This window comes from Pinus tabuliformis, chromosome 1_1 (assembly GCF_031772625.1).
Source record: "Pinus tabuliformis cultivar Carrire ecotype Pingquan chromosome 1_1, CPIR1, whole genome shotgun sequence".
Taxonomy (NCBI): domain Eukaryota; kingdom Viridiplantae; phylum Streptophyta; class Pinopsida; order Pinales; family Pinaceae; genus Pinus; species Pinus tabuliformis.
Genome location: NC_142297.1, coordinates 375,645,491 through 375,655,932, shown reverse-complemented (window position 1 = coordinate 375,655,932; position 10,442 = coordinate 375,645,491). Strand labels below are relative to the sequence as shown.

The window sequence follows — 10,442 nt, the reverse complement described above, 5'->3', positions numbered from 1 at the left end:
TCCTTTGTCTATTCACTCATGGGTGATAATTATTGTTTTTCCCCATTAGATTTTAGTTTTCAACTAACACAGTTTTTCATATTGGTTTGGTAGATCCCAAGTTATTCGAGTTGTAACGAGTGGCCATAACCATTAAAATGGTTCAGTGTAAATGGAATAGATCGAGATCTATCTCGATATTTATTGTATGTTTTATCTTGATACTAGGATCTTGTCCATCTGAACAACTCTGGGCAGGGTATTAGATTGGAGAGTCGTTGTTTAAAATGATCAAGGTTGTGGCTATGTCAACAAGTTCGACCCTATTCGCTTATCATATATTCAGATTCGATGAATCTAGACCATTTGAACTTGTATCCTTCCTTCTCGTATTAGATGGGATAGGGTTTTCCAATCTAGAAAATTTTGTTATCTTACATGCACGGTTAGGATACAATCAAGTTCTTTGTTATATTATTATGCAGGTTATGGGACAAAGATACAAATTTAAAGGCTCATCTACTGACAGAGATAGTGAACATTTGATGAATCAAATATAAAATTGATTGTTCTCTTTCAATTAATTCGTTTGAAAGTTTAGGTCAAGCGAAGAGAATTGGTAGGCATCAATTGATCTGTGGAACGTATCAAATCTTTCACATATAAGTTCATTATGAGATGAGCCCACTCATCTCACAATGATATAAAATCATTTCAAACAGATCTATTGCCGAGTAGAGATCTATTTGTAACGGGGTAGAAAGTAGCTTCTTTTGGGTCATTGTCCACAGAATTTTTGGACAAGGGGTAATAGTTTCTTTCTTTCGTCCCAACCCAATAGACTTCTTTATTCTATTGTTTGTTCCAGAACGCATTCCATGAAATATGTGTATTCTATAAAATGGTGAGGTAGATTAAAGAAAAAGTTTGTCCAGATGTAGATCTAATATGCATAGCCGATAGATTGCATTTTTGTGATATGTTACCATAATGGAACTAGAGGCAAGGAAGAGTGTTTGTCCCAATATGAAAATCTTGGGTCTCAAAAACCATGTGATGATCTTAGGTGAAGAAAGAGAATGAACCAAAGGTTTGCCTTTAGCTAGGATGGATCAACTCCAGAGAATTTCTCTACCTAGGTATTCGGAATATCCGTCGTACTTGCCACTTCTATGGTTCAAAAATAGGCTCGATTTACCGCACATAACTTATTGTAGAGAATCCTAGTTGATCAAGATCTTCACCCCGATATTTAGCAAAGGGATAGATACATATGGGATTTTCGATTGAATGGAAATTTTGTTTAACCCCAACGGAATGTGTTGCGTTTGGATGGAGCTAAAAGTCACATGTCTGATCGATGCTTTGACTGCTCTATGGATTTCTCGGAACATATGATATTCGAGAGAACTCTCGAATTTTTCGAAGAACTAGCGATAAAAATAAAACTAAAAATAGTTTATAGGTTTGATCATCTGGTATCGGATCAATCGTGATCGATCCGAAATACTAATATGCCTGCTCTGGTCCAACGTTCCCATCCATCGATCTCGATAAGGACATGAGATTGATATGATCTGAAAGACTTTTGAAGGCCAAGTCATAGGGACGGACTATGAGGGGATATATATAAATAGTATCACTTAGTGGAATGTATAGGGCTATAGGAGCTTGAACCGTAGACCTTCTCGGTAGAACAGATAAAAGTTCTTATTATCAAAATAATTTGAACTATTCCAAGAACCCAACATGCATTTTCTCGCATTGGGCTCTTTAATTAACTGATGGAAAGATCGGTTAGTCTGCCATTCTCCTCTTTCTGGTAAGATACTAATATGGCTCCATGTGCTCCAAATTCTTACCCTTCGGAAGCAATCCCAAAGTTATTCAAAAGGTTTCTTTGACATAGGTCTGCCTTTCTCGGGCATATATTAACTCAAATAGAGTCTCTTTTATCGCTCCAAAAGTAAAATATGACACTTCATACACCTAAAAGTTCATAGAGCGAAAAGAATCTATTTTGAGGTCCCCATATTATACTCATTATGCCTAGCATTGAACAGAGCTGGGATTGACCATATCAATTAGATCCATAATTCGAATAAGATCGAACTTCATCTTTGTCATGCTATTGTTCCCCAGAGAAACAAATTTATAGAGTAAGACTATTTCACATAGAATTTATTTCGTGGATCGGACGAATCGATAAACTCTCCCAAAAACCATTGGCGCACGTGTAAATGAGTTGCTCTACCTTGCTGAGCTATAGCCCTTCCTTGCCAGTGTTGGTGATACACTACTATACTAACCAGATGGATCACTTTATGTCAAGGTAGATATTTCATGATCCAATACGTTCCAATAAGTTTGATCTGTGCCAGGGACACATACATTGTCTATACATTTAATTCGATTTCGATTTAGAATCGTTTATAAATCCAACTCTACCTATGAGAATAAATGACCCACTTAACTCAGTGGTTAGAGTATCGCTTTCATACGGCGAGAGTCATTGGTTCAAATCCAATAGTAGGTAAACTTATTAGATGCCATCGAGTTTTCAATGGTATCTAATAAGTTTTACTCCACGTGTTTGGATCGAGGTGGAACATTGAATCCGTTTTTCAGATCATTATAGAAAATGTTAATTAGAGATGGGGGGGCTAGCATTGATAGCCTCTAATCGTTTTCTAGCCCTTTTAAGAGCTAAATCAGCCTCAATTGCTTGTCTTTTTCCTTCGGCTCGAGCTAAGTCAGCTTTAGCTATTCGAAAATTTTCCTGGGCTTCTTGGGGATTGATGTCAACATCTCTCTCTGCAATATTTACCAATATAGTGATTCTATCACTGTCTATCTTGGCGAAGCCGCCCATCATAGCCATAGTGGACCACTACCCATTCAGACGTATTTTCATAACTCCTATATCTACAACTACCACAAGTGAAGCATGATTGGGTAATATGCCAATTTGACCACTATTAGTAGATAGAATTATTTCTTTAACTTCTGAATCCCAAATGACTCAATTAGGAGATAGTACATGAAAATTTAGGGTCATTTTCAGAATTAACTTTCCATGTTGGAGTTTATAGCCTTCATGGTAGCTTCATCAATATTACCCACCAAATAAAAAGACTGTTCGATAAGACCATCTAATTCTCCAGAAAGGATCATTTGAAAACCTCTAATTGTTTCCACGAGACCCAAATATTTCCCCGGGGAACCTGTGAATACCTCTGCTATGAAAAAGGGTTGTGATAGGAAACGTTCAATTTTTCTTGCTCTTGCCATGATTAAACGATCTTCCTCCGATAATTCATCCAGTCCAAGAATAGCTATAATGTCTTGAAGTTCCTTATAACGTTGTAAAGTTTTCTTAACCCCTTGTGTAGTTTCGTAATGTTCTTCACCTACGATCCAAGGTTGGAGCATAGTCGATGTTGAATCTAAAGAATCCACTGTTGGATAGATACCCTTCGCAGCTAATCCTCTCGATAGTACAGTAGTAGCATCTGAATGTGCAAATGTCATAGCAGGAGCAGGGTCGGTCAAGTCATCAGTAGGTCTCACTATGCCCGAAATACTACTCTATTGATTTATGACAGGAGAACAACTTATTAATCCACCCACATATATGGGATATTTCAGGAAGATGGCTCCATTAAAACAAATGCCCTAGTGTTCCAAAAGTGCCTTTTCGAGACCCTGGAGATGAAGATGCAACTTGGGTCGACTTATACAACCGACTTTATCGAGAGAGATTACTTTTTTTGGCTCAGGATATCAATCACGAAATTGCAAATCAACTCATGGGTCTCATGGTATATTTGAGTGCAGAAGATGCTAATAAAGATATTTTCTCATTTATCAACTGTCCCGGTGGATCAGTAATACCAGGGGTAGGTCTTTTCGATATGATGCAAGCAATAGTACCAGATGTACATACAATATGCATGGGGGTAGCTGCTTCAATGGGATCTTTCATCCTAATCGGGGGAGAAATGCCTAAACATATAGCATTACCTCACGCTAGGGTTATGATCCACCAACCTACTAGTTCCTATTATGACGGATCGGCTGCAGATTTTCATAACGAATCGAAACACGTAACGATGCTTCGTGATTACATAACCAAATGTTATATAAAAAGAATGGGCCAACCAGGAGAGGTAATTCAATGGGACTTGAACAGAGATGTTTTTATGTCAGCAATAGAAGCCCAAGCTTATGGCATTGTTGATGTCATAGTGGAAGGTTGATCTCATAGCGATCCTCTTTTTAATTTATTTTTATAATGAACTGTAAACTGTGATCTCTTTGTTCCTTTTCAAAAAAGGGGGGGGGGGGAGTGATTCATTTCATAATCACCTGATATGGTATGGTTAGGATCAATCCGAACCAGTTGATTCCGCATACAATACAGCTAGAATTCCCACTATTCAACAACTTATTAGAAATGCAAGACAGCCAATAGAGAATAGAAAAAAATCTCCTGCTCTTCAAGGATGTCCTCAGCGTAGAGGAGTATGTGCTAGGGTGTATGTGTGACTCGTTTGGATCAGAAACTTAAAGAGACTAGGAAATTCTTACAATGGAATAATAGAAGAATTTTCCCGCTGTAATCAAGTAAAGATCCATCATCTAACCTTACCAGGGATGAAATTTATGGTTTCCATTGGTGCAAATCCAATCACCTTGATGTAGGATGAAAAGCAATTCCTCATTGGTAGCGAATGGTCATCAATCCATTGAGCGGGGAAATCATGCAAATTGAAGAAGCATAAAGTTTATGCTCATATTGCCGCGAGAACAGGACAACAGGGTCAGCTACCTAGCCAACCCCAGAATTACATGTCGTTACTGTATTAATAGATCTTGTAACGAGAGTATTTATTACATAATGATTCAAGAGTAGAGCTAGAGATGGTAAACCATACAAGTTAATGATAACATACTCATCTCATATTTCAGAAATGAATAAAAGGCTCTGGCGTATAGAGAGGACCTTATCATTGGAGAAAGAACCATAGAAATGATGAAACCCATGATTTTTTCTCATTCTCAGTACAAGGTCCCAGTCATTGCCGACTAGGAAGATGCTTATCCAAAGGAAATTAGGGTTGGGAAGGTTGCAGTAACAAAAGCCATTGGAACTTTTATTTTCTAAATAAGAAGAATCAGTGTTATTCTCAATGGACCAAACAAAACAAATGACTAACCGAGAAAAATATTAGCGATTAATGAGAGTAAACTTCAATGACCAGAGTGAAACGTGGATATATAGCTCGAAAACATTGGAAAAAAAAATTCTTGCATTTGTATTAAGCTCTCGAGGGGCCCATGCGAAACTTTTTCGAACTGCTAACCAACAAAAAGCTAGAGCCTTAGTTTTTGCCCACCAAGATAGAGGTAAACACAGGAGAGATCTTCGTCATTTTTGGATTACTCAGATCAATGCAGCAGCTCATGCCAATGGGGTTTCTTATAATAGATTCATCCAATATTTGTACAAGAGGCAGTTGCTTCCAAATTGTAAAACTCCTGCACAAATAGCTGTATTAGATAGTAATTGCTTTTCCACCATCTTTAACAACTTATCGTATGATGAAATAGGTTAGGTATAGATGAAATAAATAGGTAAAGATGGAATGGATAGAACAGATTCTCCCAGAGAATTCCCTCCGGGAAGGTCGAAATATTGAAATTTTTTTCATATTGGATTGGAAATGAACGAAAAGAATTCAATCCAATTCTTTTCCAAAAATGAAATCCTGTTGACTTTTTCAACAATAGACTCAAGATCTGCATCTTTATCGAACAAATATTCCAGCTCCGATTTGATTAAGGAGTAGGCTTATTTCGCATGGATCAAATTAGTTTTCATTATAAAGAAAAGGTAATAAAGATAGAATACAAGCTCGCTTAATAGTGTTAGTCATTATATGTTGTTGTTTTGAAGTTAATCTATTCACTCGGCCGATAATATTTTTCCTTGCTCACTAATAAATCGACTAATTAGGCTCATATTTTTATAATCGATCCAATCTCCTGACCTAATAGGTGACAAATGTCTACGAATTGGTTTCCAATATCTACGAATTGGTTTCAAATGTCTGCGAATTGGTTTCAAATGTCTACGAAAAGATTGTTTGGGTTTATCGATAGTTTGTTTCATGAACCTTTTGAATAATATTTATTCCAAATATTTTTAAAATATTGTTCCACTAAAGATCTTGTTGAAATACCATTTCCTTTTAACATTCCAGCCCGGATCAATGGATATGTTAAAAAGAAATGGTATCGGAGCCCAGATCAATGGATATGTAATAATTGGCTGATCCTGTGTAGCTAGTTCACGTTTCTATCGGATGGGTTACTTTATATTGGCATTGGAAGCATATAAAATTATGGCAAGGTAATGTAGCACAATTTAATGAGTCTTCCACTTATTTAATGGGATGGTCAAGAGATTATCTATGGTTAAATTCTTCACAAGTTATTAATGGATACAATCCTTTTGGTATGAACAGTTTAATTGTTTGGGCGTGGATGTTCTTATTCGAGCATCTTGTTTGGGCTACTGGATTTATGTTCCTTATTTCCTGGCATGGATATTGGCAGGAACTGATCAAAACTCTTGCATGGGCCCATGAACGCATGCATTTAGCTAATTTAGTTCGATGGAGAGACAAGCCAGTAGCCCTTTCCATTTTTCAAGCACGATTAGTTGGATTAGCTCACTTTTCCGTAGGTTATATATTCACTTATGCAGTTTTTTTAATTGCCTCTACATCAAGTAAATTTGGTTAATTCTTCTTCATCAATTTCTCTGTGGGGTATTGTCATTGTATCAATGACAATACCCCATAGAGAAAAAGTAATCAACATAATATTACTCCATCTAAAATCTGATCTATATTTTGATTCCTGGTAGGTAATAGTACCGACTGAACTATTATGGCGAGAAAGAGTCTCATTCAGAGAGAGAATAAGAGACAAGAACTGGAATAGAAATATCATTTAATTCTTCGATCTTTGGAGGAAAAAATCAAAGTGTCATCATTGGATGACAAATGGGAAATTCATAGAAAATTGCAATCTTCACTACGTAATAGTACACCTACATGTCTCCATCGACGTTGTTCTTCGACTGGAAGACCTAGAGCCAACTATCGACAGTTTGGATTGTCCGGACACATACTCTGTGAGATGGCCCATGCATGTTTATTGCCCGGGATAACAAAATCGAGTTGGTAGGGAAAGAAAAAAAGTAATTGAAGTTTCTTGTGATAATGGGATATAGTACCCCTATCCCTATATAGGGATAGGGGTACTATATCCCATTATTGTTTTGTGTACCCATTATGATTATGATATAAATCAATGGTGCGGGGTAGAGTAGTCTGGTAGCTCGCAAGGCTCATAACCTTGAGGTCACAGGTTCAAATCCTGTCTCTGCCAAACCAGAACATACAAAGTATTTTGGTCCAGAAAGGATTGCTCTCTCACTTATCAATTTATAATTGAATTATAAGTGAGGAAAAGAAACGATCAATACATGAACTATTATTTTTCATATTCCATGTGAAGGGTAGGTAGCGGGGATCGAACCCGCATCTTCTCCTTGGTAAAGAGAAATTTTACCATTCAACCATACCCGCACTTCAATTATATGAATATATAGATATTCCTATAATTGAAATGGAAAATACATATATGTTCAATCCCATTCGTAAGTAGATACCATTTTTGAATGGTCCAATTATTAATTCAATTATGAATATGGAAAACCCCTCCTCCATGGGCCTGAAGTAAAAGGCCCTTCAGAAAAGCTATAAAGCCCTATGGGAGGAGGGGGAGGGAGTGTGAACCTAAAACATCTAGAACATATCTAAGATATGAAAGAATTAAGGATACCTACAAAAAGGACTAATCCGATCCATAATGATACACTCGAAAATACAACATTTTTGCTACTTGACCAACCATCGGGAGAGGCAAGTGCAACAGGTACACCAATTACTAGTAAAAATGAAATAGCAATTAATGCAAAGACAACCGATTGGAAAGCAATAGTCATGGTTGTGATCTTACAAGCTCCCAACAGATTGAATAGACTATACCATCCGATCCCCAATTTTCAATTCTGATCAAATGCACTATGGAAAGGATTTGACCATATATTGGTCGAGCTTTCAAACTTTTTCAATTTGATATTTGAGTGTGAGAGGAGAGGGAAATTTTTTTTTTTTTTTTTTTTTTTCCAGATGATGAAAAATCATCATATGTCACAGGTATAGTTGGTATCGACCCGACTTTATGCTTATAGTTAGGGATTATATGAAGGGGTAGAATAGAAGTTGTCCCCGGGAGAGATGGCGAGTGGTTAATGGCTCAGGTCTTGAAAACCGGTATAGATAAAAAAACTATCGAGGGTTCGAATCCCTCTCTCTCCTTTTGTTTTTCAACAATTGCATTTACCGGTCCAATAAAAAAAAAGAGAATAGCTCGGCTGTATATAGCCGAGCTACAAGGATCCAGTTGGAAAAAGAGTATTTGAAAAGACTCCTATCCCGCCGATATGGGAGATAGATGTAATGAAATTGAATCAATTTTTCTTCCATCTGGTTTGATCTATTGTTTCAATTAAGAGGAGTCATGGAAAGGACAGGTTCGAAATCACGATCAATCCCTTTCTCAAATCCCGCTGCAGCTACACGAGCCGTTCCTGTATGCCACAAATGACCTACGAAGAAGAAAAATCCTATAACAAAATGGGAGGTGGATAACCAACTTCGGGGAGAGACATAATTCACCGCATTGATTTCGGTAGCTACACCACCCACAGAATTTAAAGAACCTAAAGGAGCAGGAGTCATATATTTTGCTGAACGTCGTTCCTGCCAAGGCTGTATGTATTTTCTCAACTTGCTCAGATCCAATCCATTAGGGCCCCTTAAGGGTTCCAACCAAGGAGCACGAAGATCCCAAAAACGCATCGTTTCCCCTCCAAAGATAATTTCTCCAGTCGGAGAATGCATAAGGTATTTACCTAAACCAGTAGGTCCTTAGGCAGATCCCACACTAGCTCCAAGACGTTGGTCTCTAACTAAAAACGTAAACGCTTGAGCTTGAGAGGCTTCTGGGCCAATGGGCCCACAAAATTCACTGGGATAGACGGTATTGTTGAACCAAACAAAACAACAAGCAATAAAACCAAAGAGGGATAGAGACGCTAAACTATAGGACAAATAAGCTTCTCTGGACCATACGAATGAATGACGAGCCCATGCAAAAGGTTTGGTTAAGATATGCCAGATACCACTGAAGATACAAATGGAACCTAACCATACATGTCCTCCAATTACATCTTCTAGCTTGTCCACGCTAACGATCCATCCTTCTCCTCCGAAAGGAGATTTCAGTAAATAACCAAATATAGCACTTGGGTTAAGTGTCGGGTTCGTAATTTTTCTTACATCTCCACCGCTGGAAGCCAAAGTATCATATACACCACCAAAATACAAAGCTTTTAGCACTGGAAGAAAAGCACCAACACCTAGCAAGATTAGGTGAATACCCAAAATTGTGGTCATTTTGTTTCTATCTTTCCATACATAGCCAAAGAATGGAAAATATTCTTCTAATGTTTCGGGTCCTATGAGTGCATGATAAATACCACCAAAACCTAAAACCGCAGAAGAAATTAAGTGAAGTACCCCAGATACAAAATATGGAAAAGTGTCCACGATTTCCCCACCAGGACCGACTCCCCATCCTAGAGTATCTAGATGGGGAAGCAGAATCAATCCTTGTTCATACATAGGTTTTTCTGGTACAAAATGAGCCACTTCGAATACGTTCATTTCTCCAGCACAAATACAATTAATCTGGCATGAGCCACGTCAGCCCCAAGAAATTTACCCGACAAATTGATAAGTCGGGCATTACCGGCCCACCAAGCGAAACCAATGGTTTCTTGATCACGACCAGCTAAAGCTATAGTTCCATTAAAGAGCATTTCCATGGGGTAGGACCTCCTCAGGAAATATAAGTGTTTCATGAGGCTGATCTTGAGCCACCATCCAAGCATGAATACCTTCGTTCAGGAGAATATTTTTTGTGTAGAAAGTCTCAGATTCAAGATCTTCTGCTACACGGATCTCCTGGGAAACAAAATCATAGGCACGTAAGTTTAGATCTAGACCAACTACTCCAATGGAACTCATCCATAAATTGGTCACTGGCACAAATAACATGAAGAAATGTAACCAACGTTTATTGGAAAAAGCAACCCCAAAAATCTGGGACTAGAAGCGGTTAGCAATGACCATGGAATAAGTCTCTTCGGCTTGAGTTAGGTTAAAACCATGGAACGTAATTGCACCATCACCATCTTCAAATAAAGTATTTTCCATGGTAGCACCATGAATAGTGCATAGAAGAGCAGTACCGAATACTCC

General features: G+C 37.8%; 2 non-coding genes across 2 annotated transcripts; one reads left to right on the top strand and one right to left on the bottom strand.

The window, feature by feature from the left end:
* Positions 1 to 7,366: 7,366 nt before the first annotated feature.
* TRNAM-CAU (transfer RNA methionine (anticodon CAU)) lies at positions 7,367 to 7,440 on the top strand. The gene has a single exon. It is a non-coding gene; the product is annotated as a tRNA-Met (tRNA).
* A 129-nt stretch (positions 7,441 to 7,569) lies between these two features.
* Positions 7,570 to 7,640, bottom strand: TRNAG-ACC (transfer RNA glycine (anticodon ACC)). Its single transcript has one exon. It is a non-coding gene; the product is annotated as a tRNA-Gly (tRNA).
* Between the last annotated feature and the right edge of the window lie 2,802 nt (positions 7,641 to 10,442).